The 9193-nt window shown below is 37.4% G+C and overlaps 1 non-coding gene across 1 annotated transcript; it reads left to right on the top strand.

Moving 5' to 3' along the window:
- Positions 1 to 8207: 8207 nt before the first annotated feature.
- TRNAE-UUC (transfer RNA glutamic acid (anticodon UUC)) lies at positions 8208 to 8279 on the top strand. Its single transcript has one exon. It is a non-coding gene; the product is annotated as a tRNA-Glu (tRNA).
- The last annotated feature ends 914 nt before the right edge of the window (positions 8280 to 9193 follow it).

Here is a 9193-nt window from a genome sequence, read left to right as displayed (position 1 = left end):
ATAATTTGTCATGATTCTGATATTTGAAGAGATTAATTAATAATTTATTTATTAATAAAGCATTCATCCAGAAATTTTTTTTTATTCAATGCATCGGACTAACTAACATTCGGAGTCAATCAAGATTTAACTTTAATTCTAATAGAAATGAATGAACTCGAAACTTGAACGATTGTGTCCCTGTTTGTAACTAGATAACAATTGAATATTTTTTTTCGAAAGCATTGGGATTTCTTTAAATTTTAAATTTAATTTTAAATGAAGAACACTGAAAAAGCTCGTGTCATTGTTCTTGATTTAGGCAGGGCAAACCATTCAAACTATTCTGCAGAGTAATTCCGTGCATACATTTCACCGAAAAGAAAGAAATTTATACATATTAGATAGGGGAAAAGTTGGCTTCGGCAATACCTTAAACTATTATCGTCAGGGGGTAAACAACGCCCTTGAGAGCTCAATTTTGGCATGTGGATACATTGTGTTTCAAAGCAACTATTGGTCAAATTTGAGTGCTCTAGGACTTTGTGAGGGAGGTATGACGATAATAAGTTAAGGTATTGCCGAAGCCAACATCAGCTGCTGGAGTGCTTATTCTTGACAATATAGCTAAATCAGCAAGGCGCGGGTCTTCCCTATAGAGAATGTACAAACGTCCCTAATAAAAAAAAATGTTATGGTTAATTTGCTTAACGACGTGTTCGGGGTATCATCCAAACCATTTGTAGAATAATTCGATAATATAATTTATCGTTCATTTATGGTAATTTTTTATTAGGAATGTCCTTAAAATCTAGACTCATCATGCAAGATTCCATCAGATTGAATTAGCTGGAAAACAATTTCCGTAATCCGGGGATAAATTGGTCACTATTTAACGTAAATAAATAAACTAAATTTAAAAAAAAAACTAATGGTATTTAAATTAGTAGCTATGAGGGCTCCATCGTCCAGCATGATTTCTTATAATATTGGATGTTTTGATAATTTTTAGGAAATTTTTGAAATCTAAATTTTAAAATAACGATATGGGGTGAAATCGATCCACCACTCATGGCTTCCCAGTGCATTTCAACTGATTGTTCTTATTAAATGTGGGTTCCCTGAACTCGGTTCAGATGCTTAACCTCTTGTGTGAAAATTATTTTCAGCAGAAACGCCAAAACAAAATGTCTTAAATGCAAAATCACTGGTAATTTTGCGAAAAACCCTGGATTTCTTGATATTTGAAACATTCTACCGCACTTTATTAATTAATTTATTTTAGTAAAAAATGCTAAAAAATGACATCAATCGTTGCAGTCCTATGATCGTTTGTTTGGATGTTGATATTGTATGTTACTTAACGTTAGCTCTATAAAATTGAAATTTATGCAATTAATTTTTTTTACGATAAACATATCAAGGCATCATTGGAGTATCATGATGATATACTTTTAAGAATTCTTTTGATATCTATCGCCGACCATGTTATACGTGACAATTAAAAGTGCAACGCATAATGATCAATTTCTAACCGGTGATCAATTTTCCCCCAGATTACGGTACTTCCTTGAAAGAACATTGAATTTTTAAACTGTAACTTATGCAACGTTTCCTGAAAATCTACAAAACTCCCTTCAGTTTTACAAAATTTCCTCAACTTCCACGAAGTTGCCTGAATTTATCACAAATGCCAATTTTGTTCAATCTCTCTTAATTCTCCGAAGATCTCTGAACATCTTTGCATTTCTGGACAAGCACCTAACATCTTCAAATATTCTTGAACATCTGGAAAGGTCCTTGAAATTCAATAAAGTTCCCGAAACCCGCAAGAAGGACTTGGAGCTTTTTCGAATTAAGATCTCTGAAAAACTGTAACGAAGTTCCCTATACTGAAACGAGGATCCCTGAAGTTCTTAGAAGTTTATTGAACTATCTCTAGATCTTCCACAAAATTCCCTGAACTTTTTCAAAATTCCTTACACTCATATGAAGTTTTGCGCAGCTCTTCGAAATGCTAAGAAATTTGCAAAACTTGTACAAAGTCTGCTGTACTTCTACGTTTCTCGATGATTTTCCGCGAAGTGGCACGAACGAAATTTCATGAATGTGTACTTAAATTTCATAACTTTTCCAAGTCCATAAGGCTTCAAAAAAGTGCCCCGAAGTAAAATAATGTTCCCTCAACTTCTACAAAGCTTCACAAACATGAATCAATTTTCCACTTCTACGCAGTTTTCAGAACGTTTCCAAGTTCCTTGTTTCTACGATTTTTTTCCGAAGATCTATGAAGTTCCCAGAATTTCTAATCAGTTTCTTCAATTTCTACGATGTTTCCTGAACTTCTTAGAAGGCATTGAAGTTTTGCAATGTTCCCAGAAGTCTTGTTATTTCGTCGATATAATATAATTTCTCAAAATTGCTTCTTCTAGTCTAGAACATAAGAAATAAAATAAATAAAAAAAACACCAAAAGTTCTTGTGGGGGGGGGGGGGCAAGCTAACTCTGGAGGGGGCCTGGCCCCCTTGGCACTTCCATTAGCTAAGCCAATGCCGATCACCTTACAAGCTTGGTAGAAACCCCTCGCATTTGCGCCGCCTGCATGTGTCGGCCTCAGGGCACGGAAATTTACATGAATTTTTCGTAGTGTGTACTTTTATCAAACTGCGTGTGGAAAATGACACGAGATGTGTATTCTTTCTCAACGTGACGTCACAACGGGTTTTGCCTGTTTTTGACTGTAATTGAAAAAGATTGAATGTAACCCCTGAATACCGTATGCGTGATAATGTTTGCACCATCGTACATATAAGGTTCCCGTTTCACCTGTACATACAATGCCTTGGTTTTCTTTGCATGCACGTAACCTATAGTAACCGTAGTAGGCTGTGTATAAAAGCAAATGATTTACTTAGTTTGACAGTTGCACCATGACGAAGTGGCAGCGTAACGCATCCTGCTAGCGTTATGGTGTTTGGATTGGTGGCTTCCGATGGTAAAAAAAAAAAATGGATCCGGTGTTCATTCCAGAAGGCGACATGGTCAACACGGAGGTCTACATCGGGATTTTAAGTATGTATGTTCTTCCGTGGATCAAATAACAGTACGATCCGAAGCCAAATGTTGTATTTCAACAAGATGGGGCTCCGTGCCACACCTCGAACCGCACTCAGAAGTGGTTGCAGGAACATGTTCCGTTCTGGGCGAAGGATATGTGGCCGCCATCCAGCCCCGATCTTAATCCGCTGGATTGCTCAATATGGCGCGTCATGAAGGCCAAGGCATGTTCTAAACGCCACCTCAGACAAACATTGACCCGTACCTGGAGAGAAATGGATCCAGACTACATTATTAGAACCTGCCGTGCATTCCGGAAGCGTGTGGAGGCCGTATTTGCAAAAAGTGGAAACTCGATCGATGATTAACATTTTTAAGTTAAAATAGTTTAAGACTCTGAGAAGCATTAAAGGACTCAAAAACGAAAGTTTTGGGATTTTTTAAATTTTAACATTACTCAATGGTGCAAACATTATCACGCATACGGTATTATTGCAGATTTGAAAAGCGTGTTAAATTTCCTATAATAATTGATCAAGACTTTCTCATTTGAGTAGCTCAAAACGGTTTGGTGAATAGTTGTTGAGCAGTGCAGTTGAAAGCGTTGTAACGTCATACAACGTAGTCACTCATCAAATCATTAGGTACTCAAATTACTAACTTTAGATTAATTCTTTTAGAAAATTTTTCATACTTTCCAAATCTGCTAAAATATTTGAGGGTAACTTTGCCTGGTTAAATGTGCCTCGTGAACAGCGTTGCCAGGTCATTTCCAGAAAAATCTGGAGCAGTTAAAATATAAAATCTGGAAAAATCTGGAATGCTTAAAGAATCCCGTTTTAAACATAATGCTATTGAAATCAAAGTTATGTGCCAATCCCCGTAAAAATCGGTCAGTATGATCACCTGGAATTTATATAAAGTACTAGAATGGTTTTGAATTACATGTTTAAATAAATTATATAAAGCAAATAACTTGTCAGCATTGCTGAAATCATCCAAAAGTTGAAAAGTATTGACACAGTGTGCCCAAAAAGTTTAAATATCCATTACGTAGCATTTCAAAAATTTAGTCAAATGTGGGTAAAATACTGCAGAAAATATGTTTAGAATTGTTTTTTTTAAACTGTATCTTTTTTCAAAAAGAATGAGAAGCAAATAATCAAGCAAATTTGATGGGATGGATTTGTTTCAACTAATAATAATCGATGTAGTCCTTACTATTTGATGCAATACCAGAATTTAAAGATTTTATTAAGTCTAAATAATTCTAATATCACCCTGAGGTTGATCAGATTGACAATTTAATTCTTGACATCATACAACACACAACACCCAGTAGTCCAGTAGCCAATTTTATTTTGAAGCAAAATTCACCTGGCTGAAGTGGGAATCAAAGTCTTACATTGTGGTACTCACACACAGTTTACCTAAACTACGAATAACTCCACTATTCGCATGACCATTTCAATGGTCTTGGTTTCATTCTTGAGCACACCAAATGCTATATCTCTAGTGACCAACATGGCTTCATGCCTGGACGATCGGTTACCACAAATCTTCCAGATTTTACCACGACATGTTTTGAGCAACTGGAAAATGGGGCACAAATAGACGTCATCTACACTGATCTAAAAGCAGCGTTTGATACGATCAACCATGACATTATGTTGGCAAAGCTATCCAAACTCGGTGCGTCGGACCGTTTGACTTCGTGTTTGTGCTCCTACTTGACTGACAGGTCTCTGCGAGTGAAACTCGATTCCAGTACTTCCTCGTATTTCACGAACTCGTCAGGTGTACCACAGGCAGTGCTGTAAATTTTCATATCATTCGATTGAAGATGAACCACTACAACCATTCAATCAATTCTGTGTAAACGAATTCTCACATGACCATAATTTGAAGAGCCCCTTTCTCATTCGAAGCTCATTGTCACTGTCAATTGAGTCACTCAGTATCATTTGATATACGACAGTGGAGTATGGAAGAAATCCAGGAAAATGGTCCCGAACAGACAAGTCGACCCGATGTCGGATCAATGTAAGGCTAATTTAAGGTCGATGTCGACCCAATGTCGTGTTAATGTCGGGTCAATTTTGGGTTTATGTCGGGTCAATGTCGGGTCAACATCGGGTTGGGGTTTGATAGAAGTCAGGTTGGTGTCGGGTTGGCTTAGCTTTTTCGCCGGATTGTCGACCAGAGCTCCGTTTGTGTGTAGGTTACACTCAATCGAATGATATATAGCGTTTCTCAAATGAGAATGATCCATGCCTTCGTCAAATGACTAAGCAACTGATATCACCCATTCGGAGGAGGTCCCCTTTGATAGCGAATAGCTACTTTTCTCATTTTCATCAAAAATGTTCAAATGATTTTGAGAATTTACAGCACTGACCACAGGGTAGCAATCTTGGCCCGTTGCTGTTTGTGTTGTACATCAACGACGCACTTCTTCTACTTGGAGATGGATGTAAGCTTGCGTATGCCGATGACCTAAAGCTGTACTTCGTGGTGCGGGCTGCTGAGGATTGCATTCGTCTTCAATCGGTATTGGATCTGTTCGTTGATTGGTGTCGTCGGAATAAGCTTACCCTCAGCATTCCTAAATGTATGGTAATGTCGTATTACCGCATCAGGCAGCCGATTGTTTTTGACTATGCCATCAACGGTGTGGTTCTTCAAAGAACCGACCAGTTCAGCGATCTTGGTGTTCTACTGGACCATAAGTTGACGATCAACCTCCACCGCTCTGCTCTGATCACAAAGGCGAATCGCCAGCTAGGTTTTGTGTCGAAAATATCGAAGGACTTCATTGACCCACACTGCCTGAAAGCTCTCTATTGCTCACTTGTGCGACCAATCCTGGAAAATGCCTCCTTGGTCTGGTTTCCTCATCAGTTGACTTGGAGCTTGAGGATCGAAAGTGTTCAGCGCAAGTTTATCAGGATAGCATTACGTAATCTATCATGGCGTGATCCGCAAAATCTCCCGCCGTATTCTGATCGCTGCAATCTGCTGAGCTTAGATACTCTGGAATGCCGACGGAAAAATCAGCAAGCAGTTTTTGTTGCCAAGCTATTGAATGGTGAGGTCGACTGCTCGAGGCTTCTCTCGCTGTTGGATAGCCGAGTACCACCGAGAACATTACGAAGTGGTACCCTTCTCCAACCGCGGTACCATCGAACGGCGTTCGGTTACAACGAACCACTAACAACTATGATGCGTACGTTTACGGCTGTCGAAGAATTATTCGAATTTGGGGAATCTTCATCTCGCTTTTTGGCACGAATTAGAAACACTTGAATTGTTTTAGCTTTAAGGTTGTTTCATGTAGACAATAGTCCGATGAATAAAATTAAATAATAATAATAATAATAATAATAATAATAATAATAATAATAATAATAATAGAAAATAATTTTATGCCAAAGAATAATTTTATTATATTACTAAAATGAAAGTCTGATAGCTTCATTTTGGAAGTCTCAGGATCTTGAAATGATTCTTAATTCCGGATTTTATATTTTTTCTGGGTCCCAGATCATGAAATTTTGTGTAAGTCTGATTTTACTTGGATCTCTTCACAGGATATTTTCGCCCTTTTTTTAGTTCCATTTGAATCATCCTAGAATTCCATCATGCCTCTTTTCTATATTCCCCTAAAATAATCTTGATAATATCCAAACTTTTACAGTAACATTCTAAGAGTTCTTAGCATTACCTCTTTTGATCTCTTATAAATCACTCTCCAATTCCACAATTTCCTCAAACTCGTAATAATTCCCAAGAATAGGCACAATTTTGTGTCCATTCTTCTCTATGAAATTCTGAAAAAAAAATCAATTTTTCCTTGGTACACGCTTCAGAATGACCGTCACGCTCATCTCAGACTCATCCGATAATTCCCTTTGGACTCCGTGGTAGGTAAAAATTGTTTTTAAATCCTCTTCAATATTTCCTAATTATTAAAGAACTTTGAATGTTTCCCAGAAATTGCGCATAATTCCGTTGAAATGTCTTAAAATAAATGTTCATAGGACAGAATGCTATTGAAATTATTCTCACGATTCGTATCAGCATACTCCTTAAGTTTCATCCTATGAATTTTCTATGATTTCTCTTCCGGATTGTATTTCCTTTATTGACAAAATCTCCATGCAATTGTCATCAGAGTTGATAAGACAATTGACACTGTCTTCAACCAGAGGTTGCACAGACTGTATATTTAACACTAGACAACGGACAACACACCCAGTAGACCAGTAGGGAAATTTTCAAGTAGTAAAATTTGCACCGGCTGGAGCGGGAATCTAACCCTCACTTCGTGGCACTCGCAATACGCCTGAACGACGAGTGAAGTCACAGAAACACGAAGCCCACAAAGATGGATGATGGAACTCTACTCAGAATTAGCTTGAATTTCTTGTTTGATTTCACAAGGAATTACACTACACTGCGAACTATTTTCAGAATTACCTTAATTATGTAATGTCCAACGTTGATTGACGTTGAGTAGCAAGTTTTGTTTTTTTTTTTATTTTTTGATTAGATGATATGATATTGGTGATATTTTTAAAGCAACATGTTTAAAAAATCTTGGAAAATCTGGAACATATTTAAAAAATCTGGAAATATTCGTGGTCTGTCTGTGTATCTGGCAAGGCGACTAAAAATCTGGAAAATCCAGATAAATCTGGAATACTGGCAACGCTGCTCGTGAATAGAGAATCGTTCTATGCAGATATCGATAGAACCTTTTGAAATGTTCATCCACAAATAGCACGAAATAAACGAGCTTAAGCAAAAAAGCTAACTGATTCCTTCCAATCGAGAAGAGCTAACATCTAAAAAGCACCAATTATCGAGCTTTGCTCATTCGCGCAGTTAGCTGTGGTGCGCTATAAAGCTGTTGCCTGCGATTATAGCAATATCACTCCCCACACGCTGTTTGGTTAGTAGGAAGATGATGTTGATCTAAAAATAACTCGTTTCATTTTAGTGAAGCTTTCTTGTGTGGGATTCATACATTTGTTTGAATTTACTTTATTTATCGTCTTAAATTATTCCACTAATTATTGAAATGGCAACAAGCTATTAGAGGCCATTTTGAAAGCAAGAAACCACTGATTAACTAATCTGATTGCAAAAAGGATGCCTTCCCATAGGTGTCCCATATGGTCTAGTGGCTAGGATATCTGGCTTTCACCCAGAAGGCCCGGGTTCGATTCCCGGTATGGGAAGTTTTTTTGAGTTTCATTTAGATGCCATCAATACAAAAGCTCATGGGCCTTTTTCCATTGTTGGTCAGAGACCATCATGAGTAAATTTTCAAATGCTTGTAGAAATGTTGCTTCCCTCTGATGGGGGGGGGGGGGGGGTGGTGTTAATTTGCGTGGACGAGCTAAGAGTTTCGACAAATTGACGTTTGAATCTTTGCTTACGAAAGCAGATACGGCTATTTGACAATTCACTCTTGAATTAATAATGTTCAGCTAATCAACGAAGAAGGACGACAAAGAGCGATCCATTGAGTACGTCACGTTCATAAGGCAAGGGGGAGTAAGAAATGTGTGGCTAATCTGGATTTTTGGATATAACAACTTTAGATGTAAGACGTAAAACTTAATTATCATTGTTTCAAATAAAATAAATATGAAGTAGGAAAACCGTGACGAAAGGTGGATGGGGAGGGGAAGGGGTATTATTCCAGAATTTGGCGTCACGTACTTGATGCATGCTACATTTAAAGATAATCTTTACTTGTTGACCTATTATAGTGACGACAGAGATACAAGTCGTTTGACAGACGACTGCCCCTATAGGAGAAGACGGTTGCAATGAATTTCTTTCACCAAGAAAACCGAAACAAAGCCAAACCCATCGATCGGTGTTGTGTAGTTTTTTTTTATTTATTTATTTAAAGAACAAATTTATTACCTCGCTTTCCCTTTCTTCGAGTTTTCTTCCAATATGTTTCTTTTTACCATGTCTGTATTCTGCAAAAATATACAACGATAATTGTTTATGATTATTTCTAGGTTTTTGGCCCGAATGAATGCCTCAGGCACCAAAAATACAACAACGTGATTTTTTCTTCTATGTTCAATTCATACTGTGGTTAAAAATACAAAAAATGTTCGAAAGTGTTTGTGTG

Source organism: Ochlerotatus camptorhynchus, unplaced genomic scaffold, assembly GCF_037179485.1.
Source record: "Ochlerotatus camptorhynchus isolate MF236.1 unplaced genomic scaffold, CSIRO-AGI_Acam_v1.1 ptg000391l, whole genome shotgun sequence".
NCBI lineage: Eukaryota > Metazoa > Arthropoda > Insecta > Diptera > Culicidae > Ochlerotatus > Ochlerotatus camptorhynchus.
Note: the sequence above shows the minus strand (reverse complement) of the source record. Positions and strands in the feature narration are given on the sequence as shown.